Raw genomic sequence first — 13,936 nt, 5'->3', positions numbered from 1 at the left:
GCTTCCGAATCAAGCACTGCCTGAACACTGACCATGGGGAGGGGCAAACCAGGCAATGGGAGCAAGGAACGATGTCTCTGCCATTCCTCTGCTGAACGCTGTCAAATGTTCTTCATGGGTTGACGCCGAGGTGCGCGATTGTCTACAATGGCAGGTCAGACTGGGCTGTCGGTCTCCAGCATGCTGGCTGGGAGTGCAATAGCGTTCCCACTTTTGAGCCCCTGAGCGTTCCCGAGCTCTGGGCGGTAAAGGCAAATGGAGGAGTACTGTGAAAGCTGGTAAATGACATCTTCCGTTAAAGCTGGTAAATGGATTCTGTCGTTAAAATTGCTGACCCTCACCGTCCAGAAAAAGTTTCGGCTGTCTCTATGTGCAAGTAAACGCTGCTTTTAAAGGGCAACTTCGGCAGCAATTTAACAGCGCTTACGTTGTTCCCTACCGTACAGATAACAATGTAAGTACAAAAGATAATGTGCGCTGAAGAACAGCTTTCTGAGTGTAAAAATATCCATCACATCAGTGAGTGATGTTCCCCCTCTGTAAGCACGAGAAATTAACGGACACTATATTTGTGCTCCAAGACACATGGCAGTTTCTCTCCAATTTGCACACAAGCCTTCAAAGCATGTAGAGGTGGCTGTGCCCGTACTTTCAAGATGTTCATATTTACTGAATTGTCGGTATTTGTTGAAATCGAAACCACAAGTGGTCATTCCTGTATGACTTCAGTCAAATGGATGCAAAGCAAAGCTGGTCAGATCGCTTCCGCCTGTCTATCAGTCAGGTCTAATGCACTGCTACAACAGACAGAAACTGCACAGTAAAACCCAGTTCCGGCTGGAAGACAAAGAGTTAGCCACGTCTTCATCTTAGGCAGGTGTCTGGTGCCTGTAAGTACATGTTTAAATGATCAGGAATGGTTTTCAAAGAATGAGTCACAATATTTGCAAAGGTAATTGCCTTTTGTACATGTTGAATAGAATGCACGCAACATCCCTTTAAGTGCTTAGCACAGAGAGTTCGTGTTCACACACTCGATAATGCCCAGAACAACAAAACCTTTTACTGTGACAGCATTTCGTATCTGGATCTTTGAATGGTCTGGATCCAGCAGGAACAAAATTTTGTCAAGATAAAATATTTAGCTTAGAGCACTACCTACTCCTTTCAATTACATGTAATCGGCTGAAATCTACAGAGGGGAGAGGTGGAGCGGTGCATTCTGGGATTTGTAGGAAGGTTAAACTTCCCTTTGTGGCATTGTCTCCTTGTCTCCTTCAGGCTTTGAGAATAGCTTGTAATTTGGCAACCAAACCAAATGAGGAATCTGTCAGAATGCATAACCACCACATAGAAAGATATGATATTAAGTTACATTTAATTAAGCTATATTACATTCCAATGATGCAGACAACCATTGTAAGAAGCCATGGGTGGGATGATGAAGGTGTATCAGAAGGCAAGAGACTGAGAGAGGGTTTGTAGGTGAGGGAAGAGTTTGTCATGTTGCAGTGTAGTTTGATTTGAGAGTTCCATGCTGTTGGGAGTCCATGCTCCTGGTGACTTTTTTTTGATAAGCTTGCTCTCACCCAAGACCTGTGGGGTGGCAGTGTAGCATAGTGGTTAAGAAGCAGGACTCGTACCCAAAAGGTTGCCGGTTTGATTCCCTGCTCTACCCTTGGGCAAGGTATTCAACCCACAACTGCCTCAGCAAATATCCATCTGTTAAAATGGATAACATTGTGAAAAACTGTAATTGATGTAAGTCACTCTGGATAAGGATAAGAAAGTCTCCTAAACACCAATAATGTAATGTAATGTAATGTAAAACTACCAATTAGGCCTACCTCAGAGCTGGTACAGTTTCTTGCTACTATAAATTCAGCTCAAAGTGTAGAGCCTTTTAGATGCTCCATTTAAAAAGAGAAGAAAGTAAAACAGACAGACATTGTGTTCTTTAGACTACGTACAAACATTCTAATTCTGACAACACATATTCAAAACTTCTGCGAAGAGATGAACATTGTTAAATGTCACTTTGTATAAACTTAACGTTACCGTAATAATAAAATGAGTCATTGCAAAAGACCCGTTTTTTCAAAGTACTCCTTTCAAATATGCATTTTTCCATGTAAGTACTCATGAAAATGCAGACGTTTCTGTATTATTCATGAATTAGTTTTATGTAACACCATGCTCAGGAAAAAAAAGAAATAAAACAAATCCAAATATGTTCAAATCAGTGGGGACATGAGATTACTTAAATTTTCATGAAACGCTCCAAACAGCTCTGGACTATGAATATCAGCTTCGAGTAAATTGAGTAGAGCTTATTAATATCTCTCAGTTACTCTTCATTCTGCTAGCTTAGAGGTGACAGACTTCTCTCATCCACAGATATTGTTCCTTGAGCATCCACCATACCCCACCCCCCACCCCAAGTGACTAGGAGTGAGTCAGAGAGATCAAGGGTGTCGCTAATGCAATTCCTCTGTTCTCTTCTGGACTTTAAGTGACTGGAGAGACCAGCTGTACCCACATATCCACAGCACAGATCTAGTCAACAGACGAAAACAGCAACATCGGCAGAACCGCCGGTCCGCACAATAAAACAGGTATGGCCGATTTTATGAGAAAAAAAACTGCTGCAACCCATCATAGGTTCACAAAAGAACACTGCAAAAGGGAGGGAAGGGGGAGGTGGAGAGCTTCGGAGGAACTGTGTTGTGTGCCGTAGCCCCCTGCCCAATTCCCAGGGCGAGATGTACCTTTGCGGCTCTGGTCTGGATGAGGCTCTCTCTGTCTCTCTCATTCTCAGTCACACAACCTCTTTTTCAACAGAGCCCTCGGCCCACAGATCACTCGAGCTTTCCCTCTCCGAATCATTTTCCTTCCTTCAGTTCATTACATATTTCCTCTCGGGATTCAGCGTTGGGCTCTCGCTCGGAGGGATTAACAAAGAGTAAATGCATGAAGAGTGGCTTCAGCTCTCCCGCGACGTGTCAAAGACAGTTAGAAAGAGATGGAGTTGTGAGAGGAGAGAGAGTGAGAGAGAGAAAGAGAGAGAGGCACACACAGAGAGAGAGAGAGAGAGAGAGAGGCAGAGATACAAAGAAAGAAGGACGGAGGGATGAGAAGAGAGAGGAGAGGAGAGCAAGGGAGAGGGAGAGGGAAGGAGGGGATGCAGAGAACAGAGAAAAGAGAGAGGGAGAGAGGAAGCCTACTCAAGATAATGACAGGCTTTCAGCATCAGCATTCCCACTTTTCAACCTGCCAGTAACCCCTGCACTGAGAGGCATTTCAGGGAATTAGCTGTGAGATCACTCATGTGCCAGACACACACACACACACACACACACACACACACACACACAGAGCCATCTCATATCCACATGCTAAATCTCTCACGCTTGGCTCCAGTGATCTGGGCGTATCAGTCCTGAAACGCCTCACTGAGGGACTGCCAGCTAGTGAGGAAGGATCCTCAGTCAACAAAAAACCCTCATCAATCAGGCAGCGATAAGCCTGCTCGGGTCCTTAACCGGCAGCTGGCTACAGAAACACCACCACCGCAGGCTACAGGTGCCTTCTGGGAAAGGACAGTGTCTGCTTTTCGCATTGGTGGAACTCCTCTATCAGTCTAGCCGTGCAAGTCCACAGGGTCTACTCTAAGAGAGGACACAGGGAATCAGCCTGTCCCTCATGTGGAGATGTGATTAGGTGTGTGTGTGTGTGTGTGTGTGTGTGTGTGTGTGCGCGTGTGTGCACACGTTTATCTGTCTGTGTTTGTGTGTGTGTGTGTGTGTGTGTGTGTGTGTGTGTGTGTGTGTGTGTGTGTGTGTGTGTGTGTGTGCGCGTGTGTGCACACGTTTATCTGTCTGTGTTTGTGTGTGTGTGTGTGTGTATGTGTATGTGTGTGTGTGTGTGTGTGTGTGTGTGTGTGTGTGTGTGTATGTATGTGTGTGTGTGTGTGTGTGTGTGTGTGTGTGTGTGTGTGTGTGTGTGTGTGTGTGTGTGTGCGCGTGTGTGCACACGTTTATCTGTCTGTGTTTGTGTGTGTGTGTGTGTGTGTGTATGTGTGTGTGTGTGTGTGTGTGTGTGTGTGTGTGTGTGTGTGTGTGTGTACATGTGCATGGGTAATTCTGTACGTGGGAGTTTTATTCTGCTCCCCTTGTTCTCAAAAGCACTCAATGGAGAGCGAGACAGAGAGAAGACAAATACGAAATATCACAGGAGCAACATGTGACCCTCCCAGTTCTGGGAAAACTCACGACCTCTGGAATAATCTTTCATAGCTGAGACACACCCTAGCTCACCCACAGGCAGCTGCAAACACACACACAGGCCTTCTTTATCTGTACTGGAGCCCTGGAGTCAGAAGTGAACCAGAAATGAGACGACACTTAAACTATGTGAGTAATGTGTTGAGTTACTGATTGCGTGGGTTTTTGTCTGCTGTTGGAATATACAGGTTCTCAGGTGGTTTTCAAAGAGCCATAAGGGTCAGCTAAAATGACAGGTGCTTCTTTTTTTAAAACAGCCCCTTTTAAGGTTTCCTTGAGATAACAGGTTTAGTGTAATCTACTAGATTAGTCACAGAGTTTAAAAGAGAACAAACAAAACAACAAAAAAAAACATTAATTCTGGGCTCCATTTTCTCTTCTGCAAGTTTAAGGGGCAGGTCAATGATTCTCAGTTTCAAAACCGGCCAAGATTTAGGAAAGAAGTTCTTAAGACTTTCTAACCCATTTAACACAGCTTGAAAAGCAATGACATGATTGCTTTGGAAACACTACAACCAATTAATGAGGTTATGAGATTCACTGCATGAGCACAATTTAAGAATTGAGTGGCTTTTAAGTTAAATTGGTTTTCACCTCAGGAAACCTTCTGCAGGATATGTGGATGGTGAATTTTAAATATTGCATATGCACGATTTGTTAATCCTGGCCAATATCTTGCTTTTTTTGCAGTTTCGGATTTAATGGAACAAAAAAACTCTGTGGGTTTACAAAAAAAAAAGGTACGGTAAAGTTTCCACACTCATTTCCCAATCAAAAGGATGATGGTGTACAGTCTGACACAAGACAAAACCTCAGCAAAGGATGTGACAACACAACCCGTGCAGTAGGCTGCTTTGTTCTGTACAGCTTCCTGTTGTCTCCCCTGTGGTTTTACTAACCTTGTGACCCTGCAGAAACCATATGCCATACTTGCAGACTCTCCAAAGCGGGTACAATTAATCATTTAATAACATAAATATATTTTTTTATTATTATATTTTTTATTTTCTTTTTTCTGTCATATACTGAAAGGTAAAAGCACTCTGAGCTACATTCTTTGTATGAAAAGTGCTATACAAATAAAGTTATTATTATTATTATTATTATTATTACAAAGACGGCCATATGTCAAGATCTGTGAACGCAGACCTGCCGAACAACCTGAAACACACTCTGTGTTTGCAGGGCAGCCTCCTACCTGGGAGAGCCCGCACTTGAACGGTGCCCCCGAGGACTTTAACGCTGCCTCTCACAAATCTCCACAGACAAACCTCTGCTCCTTTGAGCGAGATGAAGGGACGCTGACCTCCGCTCTGTCGGCTGAGATGAAGGCAGGGGAGTTTAACTGGAATTGAATTTGGAATTGTGCGCAGTGACTGGATGTAAAGGGTGTGGAGGTGAAACCGTGCAGTGCATTGATGTTAACAGGGATGGATGTACACATGAAGTGAAGAGGCTGAGAGAGAGAAACTGTCACCCAAACCTGTGGCGCAAAAAGTCACAACAGCAGCTGGTTACATACAGGGTTTGCCTGATCACCTGCAGGCCCCAGGTTATGAGAAAAATGACCTCTAATGATGCTGCTCCTCCTAGAGAGAATGGGCTCTCCCTCGTTGGACAACTCAGATTTCAAATAACAGTCTGTACAGAGAAAAGACACTTCCCAGACTTCTGCTGGATGACCACTGTCCATTCCCTGTTCCCATGTTGCCTTTGTGGTTTCCATTCGGGCTGTCTGTAGCTCTACAGCGCTGGTCGTGCCTTAGTCCAGAATAGTGCTGAGCAGATTTACTGATCTTTGTAGATGTGGATTGGCTAATATTATGGCCATAGTGTTTGGAAGGGTCCATCCAGATGATTTATAGTACACTGAATCTGATCTGTGCATCTAACAGTCCATCCAGTCCAGTCCATCTTTTGACCACAGTCAGTCAGTTCCTCCTGCTCTCTCCATGTGTGGTGCTGTCAGACAAGACCATGTTAAGCGGAAGAGATGTGCTTATACCTCTTCTCAACAGCAAGGAGGAGAGGCCAGGTAATTCTCCCTGAGCTTCTCAGGGGCTCAGGGGGCTATTAATAACTCCTACTCTGCACACAGAGAGGGAGAAAGGGAGAGAGTGGGTGGGGGTGCCACCTGACCCGAAAAGCCCCCCACATCAGGGAGTGCCACAACAGGATCATAATCAATACCACCCCCAGGTGCCCCACCATGCCCCCACTTCACTCTGTGCTTAGCATCTCTCAGGGCCTGGTGAGGTCAGGAAAACAAGAAACAGCTGCAGTGGGCGGGGGTAGGGATGTTATGTCCATGCCCGTTCATAGGCCTGCTTTCCCCAGCACGCTGCTCTACCGTGGGCCTCACACCGCAGGGCTGTGTCCTCACACATCCCATCGGGGTTCATCCTGTCACTTTACTGCCCCGCCCTCTCCACACTCCTGCCCCGCCCTCTCTACACTCCTGCCCCGCCCTCTCCACACTCCTGCCCCGCCCTCTCCACACTCCTGTCCCACCCTCTCCACACTCCTGCCCCGTCCTCTCCACACTCCTGTCCCGTCCTCTCCACACTCCTGCCCCGCCCTCTCCACACTCCTGCCCCGCCCTCTCCACACTCCTGCCCCGTCCTCTCCACACTCCTGCCCCGTCCTCTCCACACTCCTGCCCCGCCCTCTCTACACTCCTGTCCCGCCCTCTCCACACTCCTGCCCCGCCCTCTCCACACTCCTGCCCCGCCCTCTCCACACTCCTCCTCCATGTAGCTGTTCCTGTGTTGCTCAAACCCCTTTCCACTAACAAAAATGCCAAAAAATGGATGACCGCGTCTACAGTTCCATCAAAAGCACTGTGGCATCTCTTCCCGTACAACGCGTGACGACTGCCTGAAAGTGTGCATCGGCTGAATTTCACAAACAAGCTGCAATCGGCCCCACTCTCTAAAAGCGTCACGTTCACTTCAGTGGATTTCCCAGCCGCTGACGTTGAGCCTTACAGTGCTGCACCTTGCACATGCACTTAAATTGCTTCAAAGCTGGTGCCTGAGACATTAAAGAAGGCCACTGTTCAACTCGGTGCCCGCACATGGCAAAAGACAGGGGTACACCTCATAAATGCAGGGGTGAGCCCAAACAGCGGGTATCTGGAGTCTCGCTGGCAGTAGCTGCCGCCCGGAGGGATAACTTCGGACTGAATCATTCTGACAGACAGGAGTCTGATGCAACCCAGCATGGCAAATGCGTGGGGAAATGGTGAAACTCTGACCTCTGTAAGGGAACACACCCGGGACTATCTCTGTTTACAGCAGCCAGGGCTGACTATGTCCAGGAATGGCCTGGGGCAGGAGACAGGGAGCGGGAAGACGGGCAAAGACTAATCATTAGTTAAGACAGTAAGACAGTTAAAAGGGTATAACAGTGTGCGTCAGAGTCAGAGAGAATCAGTGAGGCTGAGGCACCTATAGTAAAGAGCAATTTCCAATCCCGTATTTCTTCGTGAATGTACATGTCCTACTTCTACTACTGCATCTTCTGTTCTAGTGTTTTTTAATGCCTTGGCAATATGTATGTAATTATGTAAATGTATGTAAATATATGTGTAAATGTAAATATGTACTGTTGTATTTCATGCCTACGAAGCACCTTTAAACTAGAGAGAACTAAAGGTTTAAAGAGACAGTCCAAGGAAGAGATGAGTCCAGAGATACTGTGACCTCTGTCCCCTGACCTCTGACCCTTGAGTGGGGTAAAGGTGATCTCCCACTGAAATTTGAACCTCACCCCCACAGAGCTGCACTTGACATCAGCAAAGGCATTTCCCCAAACAGCTGCAGCACACTGTGGTCAAGGCCATTTCTGGGGGCTCAGTTCTTGACACTTCACTGCAACCCCCTGTAAAGCTTCGGGCCAGACATGAGTTAACCAACAAACCGAAGAACATTCATACACAAGTGCGTCTGACAGTGATCAGGTTCAGAGAGGGTGAGAAAGAGCAGCTGATCCATGTATAATTCAGGGCTCTCCCATCGCTGTCCAAGCGTATGACAGTCATGCGCCTCACACAGAAAGTAGGGTGACCTTAGGCTAAGCACGAGAGCGCATATGGGAGAGAGCTGTGAGACCCGTTTCTCCTGTACCCCTTCTGGGGGTTCCTGGCAAAGCTGAAAGGTTCGTCTTAAAGTGAGAAGAGACAGAACCATCACCTAAGCCAAAGCTGGGAAGGTGCTTGGCCACACACACACACACACACGCACGCACGCACACACACACATACACGCACATACACACACACACAGCCGTTTGCAGTCAAGTACACACACACACACACACACACACACACACACACACACACACACACACACACACAGCCGTTTGCAGTCATGCACACACGCACATACACACACACACACATGCCTATAGGTAAGGAGGGACAGGAAGAGTGATCAATACCGCAGGGTCCTCGTAAGCGGCAGGGACAGGTGCTCTGGCCTCCCAGCCATACAGGAAAGCACCCATGCGCCCAGACTGCAGTTGTTCCCAGCCCTCCTCATCCTCCCAATCAGAGCCCTTCACAGCGGCTCCCCTGCCCTCTCACAGACTATCTGCTGCGCTCATCTCCACCGGCTGGCTCCACTGAGTCTTACCGTGCTAATTCCAGTCAGGTAAGGCACAAACACACAAAGACCCAAACGCTCTCCCAAAGGGTGAATCGTGTGAACCCTCATGCTGTGGACACCCTGCTGAGATTAAATCTACTTTGAAGAACCTGTTTTCAACCTCACTGCATGTTCATTTCCATTTTAAAAACATGACACAGCCCTTCTGATACAACTGTGTATGTGGGTCACTCCAATGTACTGAGATGACAACTTACTGACTGCCACTCCAATGTACTGAGATACACACAAACACACACACAGATACACACAGACATACACACAGACACACAGATACACACAGACACACACACACACACACACACACACTTTTTCAGGCCTAAAAGTTAAAATGTAAAGGTTTTCGCCCACAGACTCAAGCCACCAGTCAGCTGTTTTATTTGTGAACAAATGTTGCGCTCATATCGCAAAATATTGTGAACTCAATTTACTGCAAGTCATTCAGCGCATTACACAGGATGTTGAAACAGTCAATGGAAGCAGTCGACCATCCCCACCCTGCAGTGGGAGGTGTGCAGTGTGAGAAAATGAGTGAGACCGTGAGTAAAAACGGCACTTACCAGATTCATTACTCAGCCTGTCTCGCACGTATCTGCACTTGTTTAGAATACATGACGGCTTTCCGCGCCTTATCTGCGCTGAACTAGAGTGTAACGTCTGATGACACCACACAGATTACCACCGCCGACTCGCCTTAACGTACAATCTCCATCTCAATGTAGACCAAAGACAAGGTCTCTCTGAACTTCTCACCCAATCATATCTCAATGTTACCTGAAAGCACTGAAACTGTGATAACTATTTAAATGCTTCCAAAACTGCTATACTCCAGCAATACTTTATTGTTACAATAACACGGGCAGTGTCAATCATATTGGCCATATATGTCAACACATTCTTCATGTTTTTAACAAGCCTCGTCCCAAGGTCATTGCATTTTGACTTATGTCCATCTGTCTATCTTCAAGTATATCCTGGAGATGAGAAAGAGCGTGCCCATAGCTACATCTTAATACGCGCCATTTGGTCCAACTAAAGACAGAGCAGCTGAAGTCAGTCTATAGTGTACTAAAGTCAAAGACCTGCTGTTTAATGTTAGCAGCAAACCCGCACAAAACAAAGCACACTGTTTTCACAGTGTCACCAGTGCGAAAGGTCACTGAACTGGCGCTGTTTAACTCCCAGACCACCTGTAAACAAAACCAGTTCAATTGCTTCGCATAGCATCGAGGGCTCTGCATTCACCTGTAATCTCTGGACAAACGAAACAGGAAAAAAAAAGATGCTGCTGGAAGTGTGTTACAAGTTTAACAGGGAATACCTAGGCACCTGACGGCCTGTGACCCTGGATGACTTTACTGTACGCCGCCGCTGCTGCTGAGAGCAGCGTCGGTGCTGACAGGAAGCTCCCTCCCTGAAGGCCTTCCTTTCTAACCTACCCCACAAAACCCTCTTTCACCAGTCACTTCCAGCAACATGCCAGAGCAAAGCGACCGCACTCCAAACTCAGCTGGGAATGTGTGGCTAATACCGGCCTAGAGCAGGAGGCAGCCTGTCAAGCGCGCCGCGTCATTTACAAACATTCCAGATAAGCCGTTGGTGTGGCGATGCTCGTGTTACAACGGCAACCACACAAACTCCCACACGCGTTTGCGCGCACCCTACAGTAGTCATCTCCTCGCCGGAGACGTGGGGCTGGAGGCCAAGCGGAGTGGATTCGAATTCCCGCTGTTCCTGCTAAGTCCAGCACTAATAAAAGGCAGCGTGGGGATAAAGGAGGAAAGAGAGATGGGAAGGAGAGAGAGAAGAGGCGAAAAAGCCCCGGCGATGGCGGCAGACTCAGACCCACTCAGATGGAGAATTGGAGAGGGAGCTGGGGAGAGAGAAAACAGAGCCTGCAGGTGAAGCAGGAAGTACATCTACAGCACGACAGCCTCGCCGGCAGTACACTCAGACACACTTCACTGACGAGAGCGTGCAAAATTATTCACAGCGCCAGAGAACGGCACGAGTGTGCCTCGTGGGCCGTCTGCGCCTGCTCACGTAAGAGGAGATCACAAGTGGGAAAACGCCCTGAGAGGTACCAACGGGCAAAACACACTTCGGGGGGGGCAGAAAAAAAAAAAAGAGTGAAAATTGCCCTTTTTCTGGGTCAGCGCAACTTCAGATTTAGATCTCCCGTCCCCTTGAAGGAGGGAAGATGATAAACACGTGTTCTGTTGCTTCCGATCTGGAGTGATGGTGCGGAGAGGGAAGGAATGCACGCTGTACGCAGGGAAACGGAGGTCATCACAGAGAGCACAGACCGAAAGGCCAGAAAGTTTAGGAGACGCGCAACCCCCGCTGGACAGCGAAGTGTTCTCGGAACTTTTTATCTGGTCAGCGGAGGGTGAAACAGCTCTGCGGCGTAAATATTGATAACAACACTTTAAGGTTGTTTAGCAAACATCTGCTTCAGCTGTTTACACAGAGGTGTTTGTATGGATGGCTTTATTATTACCATAACAGGGGACAGCAGCAGTGAAAAGCAGTGGTACAAGGCCTGAGAATGGGGCTCTGTAAACCGGTTTGATGTTATGTGGAGTATCTGAAAACAGTAAATGTTGCCAATGTAAGAAGTTGATTTAATTGAGTCTGTGATAAGAGACCTCAAGTAATTAAACCCTGCTGATGCCGTATCAAATGCACCAGTGTGGGTACTGTATGTGAAAGAATGTGGCACCGCAGAGATTAAATATCTTGCATTTTTTTCGAGGCACCACATTCTTTAAGAGCCTGCCAGCACTGCAGAAGGTCAGAAGAGACAAGGACTTCCCTCCAGGCGCAATGAATGAGCGCTAAAAGGAGCTCTCTGTCTCTCGCTTTCTCTCTCGCTCTCCCTCAGTGTAACACAGCACACCTCCGTTCATCCCTTTTCTGTGCTGTTCCGCAGGCTTGGACAGATGCACGTGTCAGAATGATCGCTGTTCAGCTATTGTCCTCTTCCTTCATTGGACACTAATATACCTGGAGCTCATGAACGTGGCCTGAAGCAGTACAGCAAGCATAGCCATTAAAGGACACCTTACACCAGCAATTGTCTCCTCCCATTCAACGGCCCCTCCTTGACACCCCATCGCACGGCTCCCAGAAAGATTCAGCCCTGCAGTCAGTGCTGGATCCGGTTATGTAAGCAACGATATCCTCCCGAAAATGACTGAAACCTGTACCTCAAGGACAGGTGTGCACAACCTCACTGCACCAATCAGTAACAGCGGAACAGCAGCGTGAGGGAGGTGCAGCGGAATCACGCTGATGGAATCCCACGTGAAGCGTTCTAGAACGCTGGGACATCAAAGGCAGCTCTGCTGTGTTCCACGGGTAAAGACTCTAAGAATGCAGTGGCTCCATCACTGGCTTAGAGAGGGGAGCTCGACCGCCAGGCATACCGTGTGAAAGTGGGAACTGAGGATTACTTGGTGGCTGAGGCAGCCCCATCTTGGCTGAACTGGGCACTGGCGCGCTCCAGCCCCACGGCAAAACAGAGCGGATAAAGCTACCCTGCGATTGCGTGTAGCAGCTCACTTTGAATCCCTTCCCACCTTCTTTTTTCAGTTGAGGAAGCTTCTTCCAGTGAGTGAACTGTGACCATCACTACACTCAAGGCCCTGTTTCAGTGGGCTTACATTTTTTTCTGCCAACTGTTATAAGAAATGTTAACTTCTGCAATTCACTTCTTTATTCAATGCGTTTTGGTTTTGCTGCCATCCACTTTATAAAGCATTAAATAGGAATGGGTTATATAAGAATCACAACATTTCTAATTTAACCATGTAGGGCCAATTAACATGGAGTGTGCCTGGTATGTGCTTTCAAATACCAATTTAACTCAAATTGCTATGGAACATACCTGTCATGCATATCATTTCAGGCCGATGCTTATCTTTCTGTTCTATTTGATGGCATCGGTTCATTCCCTCGTTTGGAATGCTGAATCATCACCTGTTCCTTCCTTTCACAAACCACCAGGGTGACTTATCACAAACACATTATCGGTGCGTTGGAGCAACGGCGAATGCAGACCAACCAAATAAAACTCCTGCCTGCTATTAGCACTATATCTTTAGAAATCCCTAAGCTTCTGTCTTTCTTAATGCTTTTAAATTAGTCAGGCCTTTGAACGCAGCTCATTTCCCTGAGGGATGCTGGACAGATTTCCCACACAGATTAGCAGCAAGAATTCTGCAGCTACACACACATACACTCAGTTTGCCCCCCCCCCCCGTCCCCCCCGTCCCCCCATTCCACAGTCCCACTGTTTGCCACAAGCTCACGTTGGCTTACCCAGGTTTGCGAAAGGCTGCTGACTTCGCAGTCCCATTTAGAGGATGGACTGACGTTGTTATCAGCAGTGGAATGGAACCTACACACCTAAACGGAAGGTCCTGTTAATCGCACAATGTGTGTGCTTTAAGCCCCTGGGCCTCCCCTCAATATCTGGAATTCCAGGTGGTTTAGGCAAAGCCACAGAGGTGCGTCAGTCGTGTTGATCCGACACACGGGCCAGTGTAAGATGGCCATATTGGCATTACGAAACCAGCCGAAAAACAAAATAGTTTCTTTCCACGTTCCCGTATTCAAAGGGCAGCCTTTCGTAAAAACACTCTGATACTGTGCTTTCACATTCCGCCACAGCGGGAGACGCGCAGGCAGGGGGATATCAGAGCCTAAGGCCGTTCCTAATCTTGCACAGATGAACTCCCTTTATTTAAGCCGGGCTCTGCGTGCACATTCTTGAAACTTTCCTGCTGCTCGACTCAGGCCAAATCTCTTAAAAATGTCGAGAGAAGGAGCCAAGCAGCTGACCGTGGAAGCGGCTCAGGCGGAGTGCACTGTGCGTTAACGCCAGCTGATCGCCTCCGCAGGCAGATGCAGCGGGTTCCGGAACTCCAGCGTGCGCCACTCAAGTGCGACCGTGCAAAGCAGGAACAGGTTGGAGCACGACAG

At 47.6% G+C, this 13,936-nt stretch overlaps 1 protein-coding gene across 1 annotated transcript in view; it reads right to left on the bottom strand.

Moving 5' to 3' along the window:
* The window catches only part of LOC118782082 (disintegrin and metalloproteinase domain-containing protein 10-like), a 72,937-nt gene that overhangs the window by 38,483 nt on the left and 20,518 nt on the right, over window positions 1–13,936 (bottom strand). The gene's annotated exons all lie outside the window — the stretch shown is intronic.

The sequence above is a fragment of the Megalops cyprinoides genome, chromosome 8 (genome assembly GCF_013368585.1).
Source record: "Megalops cyprinoides isolate fMegCyp1 chromosome 8, fMegCyp1.pri, whole genome shotgun sequence".
Taxonomy (NCBI): domain Eukaryota; kingdom Metazoa; phylum Chordata; class Actinopteri; order Elopiformes; family Megalopidae; genus Megalops; species Megalops cyprinoides.
This window is presented reverse-complemented; position numbering and strand designations above follow the sequence as displayed.